The sequence below is a fragment of the Oryctolagus cuniculus genome, chromosome 16 (genome assembly GCF_051225735.1).
Source record: "Oryctolagus cuniculus isolate XC-2025 breed Fujian yellow rabbit chromosome 16, ASM5122573v1, whole genome shotgun sequence".
Taxonomy (NCBI): Eukaryota; Metazoa; Chordata; class Mammalia; order Lagomorpha; family Leporidae; genus Oryctolagus; species Oryctolagus cuniculus.
In genome coordinates, this window is record NC_142882.1 from 49,776,302 (window position 1) to 49,794,076 (window position 17,775).

Below are 17,775 nucleotides of genomic sequence, written 5' to 3' on the forward strand. Positions count from 1 at the left end.
TTATTTGCAAACCTTAGCCTCAAATGCCGAAGTGCTCTTCTTCTAGTAGAAAAGATGTGAGATGCATCCGAATTATTAAGACCGCTTCAGCATCAACTCGTAAGGTCCCAAACCAGACTAACTGAATCAGATTACTCAGGGAGGGATCCAAAAAAAACCATATATTTTTTTTTGACATCTAGGAATCAGTGAGAGTGAACACACAGTAGGGGAAAGGGCACAAGATAGGAGTGACCGTTTAACACAGAGGAAGCCCTGACAGCTAACCGACGTAGGTGAATGTGGTTCTCTCTAATAGGAACAGGCAGATTAACACAAGAGCTTCTTACATCCATCACACTGAGTAAGGACTTCTTTTAAAATGATTCATTTATTTGTTTGAAAGCCAGAGAGAACAAGAGTGATGGATTGATCTTCTTCCACTGGTTCATTCCCTAAATGACTATGATAGCTGGGGCTGGGCTAGGCGGAAGCCAGGAACCAAGAGCTCCAACCAGGTTTCCAACAAGGGTGGCAGGGACTGGACTACCTGAGCCATCATCTGCTGCCTCCCAGGCAAATTAACAGGAAATTGGATCCAAAGCAGAATAGCTGGGACTCAAATCAGCATTCAATATGGGATATGGGCATCCCAAGCAGTGACCTAACCCACTATAGCACAACAGCTGCTTATGAGCACAGATTTTAAAAAGTTAAAGCAGCTATGGAAACCTTCAGACATTCCCAGAAGGAATGTTCATTACAATCTTTTTTTTTTTTTTTTTTTTTTTTTGACAGGCAGAGTGGACAGTGAGAGAGAGAGACAAAGGTCTTCCTTTTTCTGTTGGTTCACCCCCCAATGGCCACTGCAGCCGGTGCACAGCGCTGATCCGAAGCCAGGAGCCAGGTGCTTCTCCTGGTCTCCCATGGAGTGCAGGGCCCAAGCACCTGGGCCATCCTCCACTGCACTCCCTGGCCACAGCAGAGAGCTGACCTGGAAGAGGAGCAACCCGGACAAAATCCAGCGCCCCGACCAGGACTAGAACCCGGGGTGCTGGCGCCTCAGGTGGAGGATTAGCCTATTGAGCCGCGGTGCCGGCCTATAATAGTTTTTTAAAGAAAGAATTATAGAAGAATGTACTTTAAAAAAAAAAAACTTTTTTTTATTTGACAGGTAGAGTCATAGATAGTGAGAGAGAGAGACAGAAAGAAAGGTCTTCCCTCCGTTGGTTCACTCCCCAAATGGCTGCTAAAGCCGGCACTGCGCTGATCTGAAGGCAGGAGCCAGGTACTTATCCTGGTCTCCCATGGAGTGCAGGGCCCAAGCATTTGGGCCATCCTCCACTGCTCTCCCGGGCCACAGCAGAGAGCTGGACTGGAAGAGGAGCAACCGGGACTAGAACCCAGTGCCCATATGGGATGCTGGCGCCGCAGGCGGAGGAGGATTAACCATGTGAGCCACAGCGCCGGCCCCAAAAACATTATTTTCTGATTCTAGCAATCCCACATTTTTTAAGGAGGCTATAGAAATCAGCCACCAGTGGTTCATTTACAGATACCAGTGAGGGGACAATGGCATTGTTTGCAATAATGACAAGTTAGAAACAACTGGAATTCCAATAATAGTAAAATGGTTGCAAATAAGTTAAGATATAAATTGCATGGCTTGTTTAGAAGCTATGTAACGAGATAATGAGGTTTATATGAATCAGTCTGGGTTGTCTATGACATATACAGGAGAACAGGAATGTGTTACTTGTAGACTACTTTGTAAAAAATACAGAAAATTCTATAAAACACTTCTGTGTATTTTTCTCCCAAGATTTGTGTATTCAAAAGGCATAGAGATGGGAGAGGGAGGTGGGAGAGAAATCTTTCATCTACCTGTTCTTTCCCCAAATGACTTCAACAACCAGGGCTGGACCAGACTGAAGCCATCCTGGCTTCCCACATGGGTGCAGGGGCCAAGCACTTGAGCCATCTTCGCTTTCCCAGGTGCATTAGCAAGGAGCTGTATCTGTCTGAAGTGGAGCAGCTGGGACTGGAACTGGCACTTGTATGGACTATTGGTGTCACAAGCAATGGCGTAACACCCTGTCTCTGTGCATTTTTGTTAGCACACTTGCATGTAAATACTTGTTTATCCCTAAGAGAAAGTTGTGAAAGGATAAATAGCAGGTTGTTAATTTTGATTCTTCTTGGAGACAGAGTTTAGGGAGATGGAGAACTTTTTCTTTTTCTTTACATTTCTGTTTTATCTGTGTGGCAATAAAGTAAAACCTCTTCTGTTTTTTTCTGATTTGTGACATAGAATCTAATTAAAATCCCTATGTTTATTCCCTATTGCTGCTGTTATTACAATCATTGCAAATCTTGTGGCTTAAAGCACCCACACTGATTCTCACAATTCTGGAAGTCAGAAATCTGAAATGAGTAGGCAGCTTACATAGATTTTAGCTGCTCTTCACACATACACACACACACACACACACACACACACTAACTGGGTGAGGTGATAGACATATCATTTCCATGTAGTAACCATTTTACTCCCAGTAACAGCATGCAAACCTCAAAAGTACACAATCAGATTGCTTTGTTACAAGTGAGGAGGGGTCACTTTTTTCCCCCCCCGGGGCTCAAGGAGAATCTCTTTGGCTTTGCCAGCTCCTCGGAGAGGTCCACGTGCCCTCGCTCATGACACTGTCTGCCTGAGACCTGCTTCTGTCTTCTCTTCCTCTACTCTGACCCTGATCCTCTTTTTCCACCCTTGACAGGACCCTTGTGGTTACACTGGATCTGTCAGAACATCCTGGAGAACTCCCAACATTTGCAGAGAAGACCTTAAGGAAACATATTCCATGCAGGTGTCTCTGAGGGGACACAATTCCACCTGCCACAATGTATTTTTTTAAAGCAGTTTATTTATGTTAAAGCTCCTCTGGGAATCTGATATTCTGCCTGGTGTAGCAGCCCTTGTGCTAAGCTATTTCTCCTGCTGTACCTACCGTGTTCTCTACTCTTTCCTTCAGAAGTTGCTAGGTGGCTGCAATTTTCTCAGTGAAATCAACAAGGTAAGCAGAAGAAGATCCCATTGATTTGCACTCCTAGGAATGATGTCACAGAGACGTAGCCACTGCCACTATCTGTTTCTGGAACATTCTATATCTTCCCTCGTGCTCCACAACTGTACTTACCTTCTCAGAGGTATCCGTGGTGTGAAGACCTGGATACTTAGGAAATCTTCCTGTATTCTCAGCCCAAGTGTCCACGGGTGCTCCCAAGGACCTCTGGGAATGCTCAGGTGTTCCAGCTGTTATTTGTAGATGTTTGTTTTTGCACTATTTCTCTAGAATGACTTCATCTCATGAGGTACACTGACACAGACCAGACCAGATCTGTGGGTAGTCCACGTGCAGACACACAGAGTACCCTAATACTGTATGACCACTAAATCGATTCCCATCTGGCCGGTCAGTAACACTCCACAACAATATTTCCACAAATGGCTGGGAGCACTCGTGAACAGTTACTGAGTGTGTGTGACGGTACTACCTCCTCTGCAGGCAGGAATCTATAGGGAAGGTCCTCTGGTGAAGCGGCCTTGGAGTTTTAACAGAAGACACGCAACAGCGTTTGGTTCCAGAATTAAGTTGACTGCCCTAGAATTCCATTGTCTTGTTTATCAGGAGCAAGGGGAACACGCCTCCGTAAGCAACTGTAAGGGTGCTTGCTTCCTAAATGGCTGCCAGGAATAACACTCATTCCTGCGAAGCACAGAACTGAAGATTGAGAAGGTGTAGTTTTCTTGGTCTGCCATTCAAAACGTTTACACTGTAACAGAATTAACCTCTACAGAGTAAGTATTCAGACCTCAAACTGTGACAAAAGCCATCCTGTTCCTAGCACATAAGAGAATGTACTTCCAATAGTTGGCGGAAGTGGAAAGAAAAGGTAAGTATATTTTGGCATTTTTTAAAATTCACGCATAGTCTTTTCGTGCTAGTCATTTTCCATGAGCTTTGAAGACCCCTTGCAGGCATGGATTTCAACATTTTTGAAACAATTCATTTATCTTTTAATTCCGTTTTCCGTGAACTCTTTGAAGTACATTTGCACAGCTGTTGACTTTAAACTTGACTTTCACAGTCACCCTCCCAGAAAAGGCATCTTCTTTGTGTACTATGATCCTATTTCTGAGGTCTTCAGTGTTACAAAGTTACCAAATAATCAGAAAAAATGCAAACTAGAACAACAGACACATTACCAACAATTTTTTAAAAGCAACAATATCAAATAGTGGCAGAGATGTGAAGAAACTATTATTGAGAGTACCTAAATTGATACAGCCCATTAGAGATCAACTCTGCAATATCGAGAAAAGGTGAAAACAGTTTCTTAAGCCATGTGATACTATTTATCATGTACCCTAGGGGGAAGCTCACCTAAAAGCACAAGAAAATGAATGCAAAGTTATTCATTGCATTATGGTGAGTAGCTGTGGAAAAAGTAGGAACAATCTAAATGTCTAAGTTTTTAAAAATTAATAATTGTCTATACACTTACACAATAATAAAGGTGAAGCTAATTTGCATGTTTTAATGTGAATGCGCATACATCTTTTTTGGGACTCTGGGGTTCCCAGGTACATGCAACTTTGCAACGAGGCTTTTTTCTCTCTAGTCTCCAAACTGCTTTCCATGTTGGTAGCAGCCAGTAAGCAATACACTATAAGCAACACAATGCACATTCTCTATAGCTCTATACCTTGATCTGTGCTTAAAAACAAAGGAGCTATTTGAATCATATGAGTGTACTGCCTTTTACAGATATGATATGGAAAGATGGGAGCTTGTTTATCTATGAGCGGTCTAGCTCCTGATTCCCAGGCCCCCCAAATGAAATGTTGTCCTCAGAACAGGTGCAGAGATGGCGACAAAAGACCAAGTACTGAGAAGCTGGAAAGGCATTGAACTTGAGGATATTTAAACATGCTCTCTTCTCTTTTCCATAACACATTGCTATTTACCTGGTCCTGAGTTTCTGCCCCATTGGAAAATAAAAACAGGGCTGTGGCAAATTCGTCTGTAGCCCCAAAACCCAGCCCAGAGCCTGAAGTAAAGTAACACATAGGTTTGGTTCAATTGAATTGATTTTTCTTTGGGTTGAATAGACTAGGTTGAATCATTGAAAGTGATTGTCACGTGACTAAAGACTGAAAAATGTAGTTGTTGGATTAGGCTGGTGATAGAGAATTTCTCATGAAAAACAGTGCACATGTGTTGACCTGTTGAGGGAGCTAAAAGGAAAGCTGTGTTTTAGCAAACAGCAGTTCTGAAATCAGTGCCCCAAACCAGTCTCAGTTCTGCTTCTGTTTGTTTGAGATTCAGGATGAGGCTTTGGCATCCGACCACTCATCCCCCGCTCCTCTCCAGATTTTATAACCAGGGAAATGGAACACCTCAGAAACCACACATGGGCGAAAGTGCTGTTTTCAAGTGAATATCCCGACAAGCACCTGCTCACCCTTACTGCAGAGTGCTGGGGGAATGTGGGTCAGATGTTGGGCCTGGGCTAAGAGCTCCAAGTGTTGCCTTGCTCCTTCCCCTGAAGGAACAATGACCGGCCGCAGAGAAGGGTAGCACTGGATGTGCAGCACTCCCAGTAGATTGCGCCTGCCCACTAATGAAATGGGCCCAGGGATTAGCAGCTCTTTCTCCCTTAAGCACTTGTTGATAAGGAGGTTTGAATATAAGGGTGTTAACTAAATTCTGGGTGCTTCAATGGGTATACACAAAAGCCTACAACATGGTCTGTGAGATCACAAAGTTTGCCATACCGCTATGTCACAGAGGAATATACATATGTACCAGGACACTCCAAAACGTTCATGAAAAAGGGAATTAAAGGATTTGTTTATGTTGCTGCCAACTTTTTTTAAATCCATGAAGTTTTTTTTTTCCCTAATAAGCATTTCCTGTGAAGTTTTTGAAGATCTACTATTATGCATGGATTTCAAACTTTTTGCACCAACATAAATTTACCTTTTAATTCCGTGAACTTTTTGAAGGACTCTTGCATATCAGGAAATTGAGTGAGTGTACTGGGGATGGAGTTGAGTGATGATACAGTTCGCTGCTCTCCCTTCTGTATGTCTGCATGAAAAATGAAGCATTATTCATCTTCATTGGGATGCTGTAACAGAATTGAAAACCAATCCCACCCGGCTAGCTCCCGTACCTCCAGCCCAGATGGGGCACACTCTGCCCCATTGGGCAGTTCTCCGTTCCTTAGCGTCAAATAGTCACCCAGCTAAAACCTGTACTTCCTTTCCTCCTTCCAACTAAGTGTGGCCGTGAGATGGACTGGATGTGCATGACCAGTGGACTACAAGGAGACGTGTGTTCTACCCACATCTTACCCCAAAGTCTGAGTGATGCTCCCTTCCTCCTTACCCCCACTGGAGGGTGGCAGCACAACTATTTTGGACTCAAAGACAGGAGACCTGTATTGAGGATAGCAAAACCTCCTTATCCCAAACGAACCACCTGCCTCTAAACTTTAAAGACATGACAACATTCTCTTTTGTTTCTTGTTATATTTTTAGTTTCCTTTGTCTGCATCTTCCATGTTTTAAATAGCACTCAAGTGGAGGATTCCAGTGAGCCCGCTTCAGTGTGGGAAAATTCATTGAAAAGATCAGATGATATTTGGGGACGTGAAACAGGTGGTATTTGGGAAAAGAGAACAGGGAGTGACCAGCATTCAGCAGCGGAAGCAACAGGAGGACGTCCCAGAAAGTGGAAATGAACTTGGGCTGTCAGTGACCAGCATTCAGTAGCTGAAGCAACAGGAGGACGTCCCAGAAAGTGGAAATGAACTTGGGCTGTCAGCAGCGTAGGGAATTTGTGACTTGTCTTCAGGATGAACATTTTTACATTTCAAAGGAAGGACATCAAATCCAGACAGAAACTCACGCTATTTTTAGATCCTCAAGGACTTCATTCATCTTTTGCAAGATTTCACTGTTTCAGGGAAAAAACAGAATGAAATCTTGAAATGTTTTCTAATTCTCAGTTTTTATTATGAGATTCTCAAATGTATCAATTACTTTATTATGTGTCTGGCATTATACTCCTAGATTTATGGGGACAGCGTCTCTATAACAGAATACCATTTCCCCACTTTACAGATGAGAATGTTGAGACTTGAAGAGTTAAGGCAGACCATAACGTTGTTTGCTTCCCTCAGGTTTCTAACAGTAACCTGATTTTTCTCAGACGTGGGCTGCAGAGCACCAAGGCTTGAGGCCATAGATCTAGAACCTCTCCATCTCACAGAAAGTTATATTGGGTACCAGGGAACAAAACGTTTTGGATTAATGGCTTGGTGTATGAGATTTGAGTCAGAAAGTGCAGGTTTGAGTCCTGCTCTCACCACTTCCCAGTGGCATAACTTTGGACAAGTTGCTTTCATCTCTCTGAATTCAGTTTCCTCATTTATAAATAAAATGATAATAGCATGAAACTCAAAGTAGGCTTGGGAAAATCAAACATTACTCAAAGGAGTTAGAATAGCACAGGAAATATAGGAAGATTGCAGTAATATCTGTAATTAGAATGAATATTTGGCAGCTATTTTTAGTCATTTACCAAATCCTGCATGAGAATTGTTATACTAAATAATTCTAAAGTCTAACAGTTCCTGAACCTTGACCTTCAGCATTCTTCATGCTAATTGGTTATGCCTGGGCAGACCTGTCAAAAACATGTACTGTTACATTTTTCATATGTGTGTGTGTGACAGACTGTTAATATTAACATCCATTCTTAGAAGAAAGAAACTATATTTCATATCCACCAATGTCAAAGAAGACTTCTCAGACAGGTGGCTGGCAGCCTTGGGAAGTGAGAAGGCAAAACCATGGGATTTGAGGATCCCAAACATGAACACAATACTCTTGGAAGCCTTTAGCATGCTCTCAGGGGCCAGAGGGAGAGCCACCTTAAAGTCACAAGTGCATGACCCACAGGCAAAGAATTTGGGACAAACACAGCAGTGCAGTAATGAGACCACTTAGTCTAAGCAGGGCTTCCAGTGGTAGGGAGGAAGCCTGCGAACATCCACTGGGTAAACACCTTGTGTCCCTCCATACGCAGGACCAGAATTCCTGGACAAAGTAAAACTGGGGAAATCCTCATAGATCTTTGCTTGGCATGCTTGCTTAAGGGTGCTTGGCTGTTTCTCAACACTCAGATCACTGCATGGATTCACTGCCCGAGATAAGCCTTCATAATTATCACTCAATATGGAGGAACCGTTGAGACAATCTGTAACAATCCCAAATTTAACAATCTTTAGTTATTACTTCCTGATATTTTTTCCATTATTACCTCTTGGTTTTTTTAACAGAAGCATGAGCACTGTATGTATTACAGGGTACCATGCTGATGTTCCAATGCACGAATGCGTCGCATAATGTCCAACAGGGTAAATACCTGTATGTACCACATGTTCTTCATCCACTCATTAGTGATGAGCTCTTAGGTCCTTTCCGTTTCTCAGCTACTGTGAATAGTGCTGCAGTAAACAAGGGAGTACAGGTGTCTCCTCTACAGACGGATTTCCTCTCCCTTAGATGCTTATGCCCAGGAGTAAAATTGTGGGATGATGTAGTTCTTGATTGTTTCTGTATTGATACAGTGGCTGTATTAGTTTACATTCCCACAATCTGTGCACAGGGTTCCCTTTACTCCACGTCCCCATCAATATTTGTTATCTATATCTACTATTATTATTATCTGTATATCTAAAATAGCCATTCTAATTAGGTGTGATGGCATTTCATTATGGTTTTGATTTGCATTTCTCTGATTACTGATGTTGCACACTTTTTCATGTACCTGTTTTCCATTTGTGTGTCTTCTTTTGAATAATAAAATAATAATAATAAAATAAAAAAAATAAAAAAATTTATTATTTTTTTATTTGACAGGTAGAGCTATAGACAGTGAGAGAAAGAGAGACAGAGAGAAAGGTCTTCCTTCCACGGGTTCACTCCCCAAATGGCCGCTACAGCCAGCACTGCGCCGATCTGAAGCCAGGAGCCCGGTGCTTCTCTTCCTGGTCTTCCATGTGGGCACAGGGGCCCAAGCACTTGGGTCATCCTCCACTGCCTTCCTAGGCCACAGCAGAGAGCTGGACTGAAAGAGGAGCAACTGGGACTAGAACCCGGCGCCTAATGGGATGCCGGCACCGTAGGTGGAGGATTAACCAAGTAAGCCACAGCGCCGACCCAGAAAGTTGTCTGTTTAAATCTACTGCCCAGGGCCCAGCACTGTGGAGTGGTGGGTTAAAGCCATGGCCTGCAGTGCCCACATCCCACATGGGCACCAATTGGAGCTCCAGCTGCTCCACTTCCAGTTTAACTCCCTGCTAATAGCCTAGGAAAGCAGCAGAAGATGGTTCAAGTCCTTGAGCCCCTCTCACCCATGCGAGAGCACCCTTGTCAAAGAGCAGTTCTCAGGGGCCAGTGCTGTGGCGTATATATTTGAAAGTCAGAATTACAAAGAGAAAAGAGTTACAGAGAGTGAGAGACTGAGACAGAGACAGATCTTCCATCTGCTGATTCACTCCCCACATGGCTGCAGTGACCAGTGTTGGGCCAGACAGAAGCCAAGAGCCAGGAGCTTTATCCAGGTCTTCCATGTAGGTGCAGAGGCCCAAGCACTTGGCCTTCCCAGGCACATTATCAGGTAGCTGGGTTGGAAGTGGAGCAGCTGAGACTCAAACCAGCACTCATGTGGGATGCCGGTGCTGCAGATGGCAGATTAACCTGCTACGCCACAGTGCCAGCCCTCTGTAATATATTTTAGAATCAAGTAGCATAATAGCACCTGCATTGTACTTTTTGCTCAAGATTGTTTTGAGTATTCAGGATTTTTCTGAGGTTTCCATCCAAAGTTTAGTAGATTATTTTTTTCTGGTTCTGTGAAAAATGTCATTGGGATTTTGATAGGGATTGCTTTCACTCTATAAGTCACTTTGAATAGTATGGACATTTTTATGACATTTATTCTTCTAATTCATGTACAAGAGCTATCTTTCCTTTTCTTTGTATCCCCTTCAATTTATTTCATCAATGATTTGTAGTTTTTTTAAAAAATATTTATTTATTTGAAAGGCAGAGTTACAGAGAGACAGAGGCAGAGAGAGAGAGAGGCTTTCATCTGCTGGTTCACTCCCCAGATGGCCGCAAATTCTGGGTCTCCCACATGGGCGCAGGGGCCCAAGGACTTGGGCCATCTTCTACTGCTTTCCCAGGCTATAGCAGAGAGCTGGATCAGAAGTGGAACAGCTGGGACTCAAACCAACGCCCATGTGGGATGCTGTCACTGCAGGCAGCAGCTTTACCTGCTCCGCCACAGCACTGGCCCCTGTTTTGTAGTTTTCATTGGAGATACTTTGACCTTCTGGTTAAAAATTTACTCCTAGGTTGTTTTTTTTTTTTGGTAGTTATGCAAAAAGGAATTGCTTTATTCATATCTTTCTCAGATAATCACATGATTCACTATTGGTGTTGAACAACAGTATGGATTTTTGAACAATGACTGTGTTCTGCAAATTTACTGAATTTGTCATAGTTCAAATAGATTTTCTGTGGAATATTTACAGTTATCTACTGTAAGATCATATCACCTGCAAACTGTGGCAGTTTGACTTCTTCCTTTCCAATTTGTATGCCTTTTATTCTTACAGTGGCTAGGATTCCTATCACTCTATTGAATAAAAGTAGTAAAAGTGGGTGTGTTTGTCTTCTGCCATATCTGAGAAAAATCTCAGGTTTTCCCCATTCACTATGATGTTACCTGTTGGCTTGTTCTAAATGGCCTTTATTATGTTGAAATATGTTCCTTCTCTCCTCAGTTTATTCAGAGTTTTATCATGAAGGGAAGATGAATTTTATCACACGCCTTTTCTGCATCTATTGAGCTGATCATGTGATCCTTGTTCCTCCTGCTGCTGGTGTGATGTATCACACTTCCTGATTGCATATGCTGTACATTCTTGCATACCTGAAATGAGTTCCACTTGATCTTGTGAACAGCCTTTTTAATGCACTGTTGGACTTAGTTTGCTAATATTTTTGTTGAGAAATTTTGCATCCATGTTCACAAGGATATTGGCCCATAGCTTTCTTTTCTTTTCCTTTCTTTTCTTCCAGTCCCACCCCTCCCCTCCCTTCCCTTCTCTTTCCTTCCTTCCTTCATTCCCTCCCTCCCTCCCTTTCCATTCCTTTCCTTTCCTTTCCTTTCCTTTCCTTTCCTTTCCTTTCCTTTCCTTTCCTTTCCTTTCCTTTCCTTTCCTTTCCTTTCTTTCTTTCCTTCCTTCCTTCTTTCTTTCCTTTATTCTTTGTTTCTTTTTTCTTTTTTTCTGGTTTTGGTGTCAGGCTAATGCTAGCTTCACAGAATGAGTTTGGAAGAATTCCCTCCTCTTGGACTTTTTGGAATAATTTGAGAAGAAATGACCTTAATTATTCTTTAAATGTATGCTAGAATTCAGTAAATATATCTGGTCCTTCTCTTTTATTTCATTGGGACTTTTTTTTAGTTAGAATGGCTTTCATACAGAAATCAACAAACAACAAATGCTGGCAAGGATGGTGGGAATGTAAACTGGTAAAGCCACTATGGAAGACAGTATGGAGATCCCTCAGAAAACTGAATATAGACCTGCCATATGACCCAGCCATCCCACTCCTGGAAATTACCCAAGGGAAATGAAATCAGCATATGAACGAGTTATTTGCACCCCCATGTTTATTGCAGCTCAATTCACAATAGCTAAGACATGGAATCAACCTAAATGCCCATCAACTGAAGACTGGAAAAAGAAATTATGGGATATATACACTATGGAATACTACACAGCAGTAAAAAAAAAGTGAAATCCAGTCATTTGAAACAAAATGGATGAATCTGGAAAACATCATACTTAGTGAAATAAGCCAGTCCCAAGGGTGCAAATACCACATGTTCTCCTTGACCTGTGATAACTAATAGAGCACCTAAAAGGCAATCTGTAGAAGTGAAATTGACACTTTGAGAAGCAATGACTTGAACAGCATCTGTCTTGAGTGTTGAGGCAGTTTTTTTTTAATACTATTTGTTGAACTCTTTACTTAGCATAGAGCTAAATTGAAAATAGATCTCAGTTAACAATAAGAGTAGGAATAAGAGAGGGAGGAAGAAGAGGGGTTGGGAGTGTGGGTGGGAGAGTGGGCATGGTGGGAAGAATCAGCATGTTCCTGAAGTTGCAATTAGGAAGTATATGAAGTTTGTAACTGTAAAGCTGTATAGTTCTGCATACATTCCTGCAGACTTACTTCTAAGGGTATAGTTTAAAAACTTGCCATGGGACCCCCAATCCCCTTAAGCTGGGTGATAAAAATACCATCTCAAGTATTAAAGTGATCACATGGATAGGATTAAGGGTCTTGTAATAATAATCATAATCATAATATATAGAATTAAAGAGGAGTGAAGCAGTTCACACAGCAGATTCATAGAATAACAATCACTTTCAATAGTACTCTGACCTCAGAATCAGCACTCGAGGCATTCTGGTCTGGCTGAAAAGCCCACGAGAGCATTTTAGGCATGGAAAGCTAAGACACTGTAGCAAGAAATGTGCTACATGAAAGACCTCAGTGGGTGTGACCCCAGTAGAAAGAAGTGGTCATCAGAGAAGGAGGTACTTTTCTCTGAAGGTTGGAGTGAAATTCCTCTTTGCTTATGGACTTGTCTTAACACTGATGGAGTTTGTGGATTCAAAAGGCTTCCATAACCTTGGCAACTCATGTTGAGTCCCAGGTGACCACTGACGTCATATATAAGAGTGTTAATTGTTTTTTTTTAAAAGATTTATTTATTTGAAACTCGGAGTTACACAGAGAGTGAAGGAGAGGCAGAGAGAGGTCTTCCATCCACAGGTTCACTCCCCAGTTGGCCGCAATGGCCAGAGCTGCACAGATCTGAAGCCAGGAGTTTCCTCTGAGTCTCCCACGCATGTGCAGGGGCCCAAGGACCTGAGCCATCTTCTATTGCTTTCCCAGGCTATAGCAGAGAGCTGGATCGGAAGTGGAGCAGCCAGGACCTGTATCTGTGCCCATATGAGATGCCAGCACTACAGGCAGTGGCTTTACCCACTACACCACAGTGCCACCCCCATAAGAGTGTTAATTGTTAAATTAACAACAGGAGACACTGTGCACTAACTTCCCATGGAGGACCTCTGTCCTCAAAGAGTTGCATTATGATTATGTCTAAGTGTTCCCAGAAGATGTATGATTCTTGGGTGTTTCTTTAATGTTAATTAAGTTTCAAAAAAAAAAAAGTGAAATTGACTTCAAGATGCAATGACTTTGAACAGCCCTTGTCTCAACTGTTGAGGAACAGGTGTTTTTTTTTGTTTGTTTTGTTTTTGTTTTGGTATTTTAATTTTTTTTTTTTTGTTCAAATTGTTGAACACTTTACTTAGTACAGAGTTGGTCTTCTGTGTATAAAGTTAATCAAAAATAGATCTTAGTGGAGGATGGAACTAGAATGGGAGGAGGAGGGCGAGGGGTAGGAGTGTGGTGGGAGGGCGGGTATAGTGGGAAGAATCATTGTGTTCCTAACGTTGATCTTTTGAAATGCATGAAGTCTGTATTCCTTAAATAAAAGGTTTCTTTGGGTGAATAATTGATGGTAACTTGATATTGATTTTAAAGACATAAAAGAACAAAGAAGAATGGAATAGTAATAATGAACTCGACACTTGCACTTCATTCCTCTCCACATTTTGAAATTCTTATTTTTTAAAAATTTGTGTCTATTAGACAGGTAGAAAGACAATGAGTCAGAGAAAGAGAGGCCAAGAGACAAACACAGAGATCTTCCATCTACTGGTTCACTCACTACATGCCCACAACAGGCAGGGCTGGGCAGAGCCAAAGCCATGAGTTCAGTCTGGGGCTCCCATGTGAGAGGAGGGACCCAAGTACTTGGCTTCACCTTCTGCATCCCAGGATGCACATTAGCAAGACACTGGATGAGAAGCAGAGAAGCCAAGACTTGAACCAGGCTCCAATATGAGATGTAGGCATCCCAAGCCGCAGCTTAGCTACTGCACGTTATCTACTCCCCCACATTTTGAATTATTGCCATCGCATTTACATCTTTTTGTCTTGTCTTCTCTTAACACTTTAAAGTAGTTAATAATTTGCTTTGTTTTGAATCTTCACATTAAATATATGAATGATTTATGTACCATGTTTATTACATCATTCTCCATTTGTATTATTGCTCTTTTGGAACATTTTGCTGCCTTCTGATATTTTCTTACTCATTAGCATCTCTTTCTTTCAGCTTGAAGAACTCCCTTTAGCATTTCCCGTAAGACAGGACTGGTGGTGATTTATCTCTCAGTTTTTGTTTTTCTGGGAATGTCTTCTGTCTCCCTCATCATTGATGGATAGCTTTGCTGGGTATAGCATGCTGGGGTGGCAGTATTTTCCTTTCAGTACCATGAAGGTTGTGTCTCCTCATTCCTGGACTGTAAGATTTCTGCTGATGGGAAGTCTACAGTCACGTGAATTGGGAGCACCTTATCTGTTACTTCTTTCTTTTCTCTTGCAGCTTTAAGAATTCCTCTTTATCTTTAACCACGGAGAGCGTGAATGTAATACATCTTGGATAGACTTGGTTGGTTTGAATCCTATTGTTGAACTTTGACCTTCTCGTCCCTTTCTCTGGGTTCTGGAAGTTTTCTGTTATTTTCTCGTTGAATATGCTTTATACTGCTTTGGTATTTCTCAAGTTCCTCTTGAACCCCAATTATTCATATATTGGTTCTCATAATACTGCCCCAATGTTCTCATAAACTTTATTCACTCCTCTTTTTTCTTTAAAGATTTTATTTATTTATTTGAAAGAGTTACACAGAGAAGGAGAGGCAGAGAGAGAGAGAGAGAGAGAGAGAGAGAGATGTCTTCCATCTGCTGGTTCACTCCCCAATTGGCTGCAGTGGCCAGAGCTGTGCTGATCCAAAGCCAGGAGCCGGGAGCTTCTTCTGGGTCTCCCATGCAGGTGCAGGAGCTCAAGGACTTCGGCCATCTTCCACTGCTTTCCCAGGCCACAGCAGAGAACTGGATTGGAAGTGGAGCAGCCAGGCCTTGAACTGGCGCCCATATGGGATGCTGGGACTGCAGGTGGTGGCTTTACCTGCTACACCACAGCACCAGCCCCCTATTCACTCCTCTTGATTCCTTCTTTTTTTTCCAGCAAAATATTTCATAAAAGCCATTCACACACTGATTCTTTCTTCCGTTTGGTTGTTATTAATCCCACTTAGTGTACTTTACAGCTCTACCACATTTTAAATTTCACAGAGTGTTCTTTCAGATGACAAATTTGTTTGATTTTTAAAACTTACTCCCATCTTTCTGTCAAGTCTTTCTGTTAAAGTCATTTCTCTGTGTCCTATTGAGTTTCCTTAAAGTGGCTATTTTGAAATCATCATCTGATGACTTCATCTCGATTTTAAGACGGTCAATTTCTGGCACTTCATTTGAGGACATGGTGCCCTGGAAGTTTTTGAAACTTGCTGGTATCTGATATCATTTGTGAATTTAAGGATCTGTTGCAGTAACCTGGCTTACTTTGTAGCTGTCCTTCCAGAAATCCTAAGCAGACTTATTTTCTTTGCACCTGTGAATACTTCTGCTGTGTCAGCACCAGAGGGCATCTTAAGTCAAGATTTGCTACAAGTCTGATATTGGTGTGTTTCCACGGTTTCAGTGGTAAAATACGACCAAAGCTCAGACTTATCACAAATTCTCAGTTGGTGTGCTGTTCAGAAAGAACCAAACATCTAAGAAAGGGACGTGCATTCTTACAATGCTCTTCACATGTCTGGATAGGTCCAAGTGTTTGCTCCTATGGCCACCAATGTCACAGCAGTAGTCCACACCTGGAACTCAGCCCACTGAAACCAGTGCAGCCTGGGGCTATGACCAAAGCCCATTTTGCTGTGGTTGGTTTTCTGCTGAGGTGGTCTCACAGCCTCACCCCTACCAGGCACTGGTGATGCAAGCTGGAATATAACACTGATCAAGAGAGGCCACAGACTCTGGCTCCAGAGCAGACACAGGGACTCCATATGCAGGCACTAGCCTGGGGACCTGAAACGTTAGGATCTGCTCAGCATTGGGTCGTATCAGCCTGACATTGCATCCCAAAAGAGTCCTGTGGTCCCTTTCTGTGTGCTCAAGGAATGATTGGCAGCTGCTCAGTGCCCAGATGGACACCAGGTGAGTCACACCTGTGTCTAACAGTCACCAGGCCCTATGCAATCTTAGGGGTGTGTGTGCCAAGTCCACATGAAGTTGGTGGTGATACACACCACAACAACTTCATCCCTGGGGCTGACACTGTGGTGCAGTTGGTTAAGCTGCCACTGGCAGCAGCAACATCTCATATGGGTGCTAGTTCAAGACCCACATCCGATCCAGCTCCCTGCTAATGCACCTGGGAAATCAGTGGACAATGGCCAAGTACATCCACATGGGAGACCCACATGGGAGACCTGGATGAAGCTCCTGGTTCCTGGCTTTGGCCTGGCCCAACCATGGCCATTGTGGCTATTTGATAAGTCAATCAGTGGATGGAAGACTCTCTCTGCCTCTCCCTCTCTCTAACTCCACTTTTCAAATAAATAAAAGGAAAAAAATGTTTCAAGGTTTTATCCACATTGGAACATGTAACATTTCTTTTTTTTAAGATGTATTTATTTATTTGAAAGGCAGGGTTACAGAGAGGCAGAGGCAGAGAGAGAGAGAAAAAGAGAGAGAGAGAGGCCGGCACCGTGGCTCACTTGGCTAATCCTCTGCCTGCAGCACCGGCACCCTGGGTTCTAGTCCTAGTTGGGGCACCGGATTCTGCCTCAGCTACTCCTCTTCCAGTCCAGCTCTCTGCTGTGGCCCAGGAAGGCAGTGGAGGATGGCCCAAGTGCTTGGGCTCTGCACCCGCATGGGAGACCAGGAGGAAGCACCTGGCTCCTGGCTCTTGGCTTCGGGTCGGCACAGCGCGCTGGCTGTAACATGCCAGCCATAGCAGCCATTTGGGGGGTGAACCAATGGAAGAAAGACCTTTCTCTCTGTCTTTCTCTCTCTCACTAACTCTGCCTGTCCAAAAAAAGGAAAGAAAGAAAAAAAAAGAAAAAAAGAAAGAGAGAGAGAAAGTCTTCCATCATCTGGTTTATTCCCCAGATGGCCACATGGCTGCAGCTGGGCCAATCTGAAGCCAGGAGCCTGCAGCTTCCTACGGGTCTCCCACACGGGTGCAAGGGCCCAAGGACTTGGGCCGTCTTCCACTGCCTTCCCCAGTCATGGCAGAGAGCTGGCACCCTTATGGTATGCTGGCACTGCAAGTGGTAGCTTTACCTGCTACACCACAGCACCGGCCCCCATGTGTCAGTTCTTAAAAAAAAAAAATTCATCTCACCACAGCACAGGCCTCCTACTGTGTTGGGACAACTCTAGAAGATCTGTCCGTAGACACTGGGCTGGCAACAGGGACCGCTGGATGTGCACAGTATTGGGCTTAACAGCCCAGTGCTTTGCTTCCTTGATGTCTGCCCAAGGTTAGCAGGGGGATGACAAAGGCACTTGGGAGAGGAGATGGGGTAAGCTGGGAGTGTGAGAGAGAAATTTCCAATTTAAACAGGGCTTCCTCAACCACAAAGTGATGTTTAAAT

The 17,775-nt window shown here is 43.1% G+C and overlaps 1 long non-coding RNA gene across 1 annotated transcript in view; it reads right to left on the reverse strand.

Moving 5' to 3' along the window:
- Positions 1-6,022: 6,022 nt before the first annotated feature.
- LOC149121735 (uncharacterized) overlaps positions 6,023-17,775 on the reverse strand; it is a 71,683-nt gene continuing 59,930 nt past the window's right edge. Inside the window, exon 4 of the long non-coding RNA XR_016222502.1 lies at positions 6,023-6,134. This is a non-coding gene — a long non-coding RNA (uncharacterized LOC149121735). The remainder of the gene's footprint in view (positions 6,135-17,775) is intronic.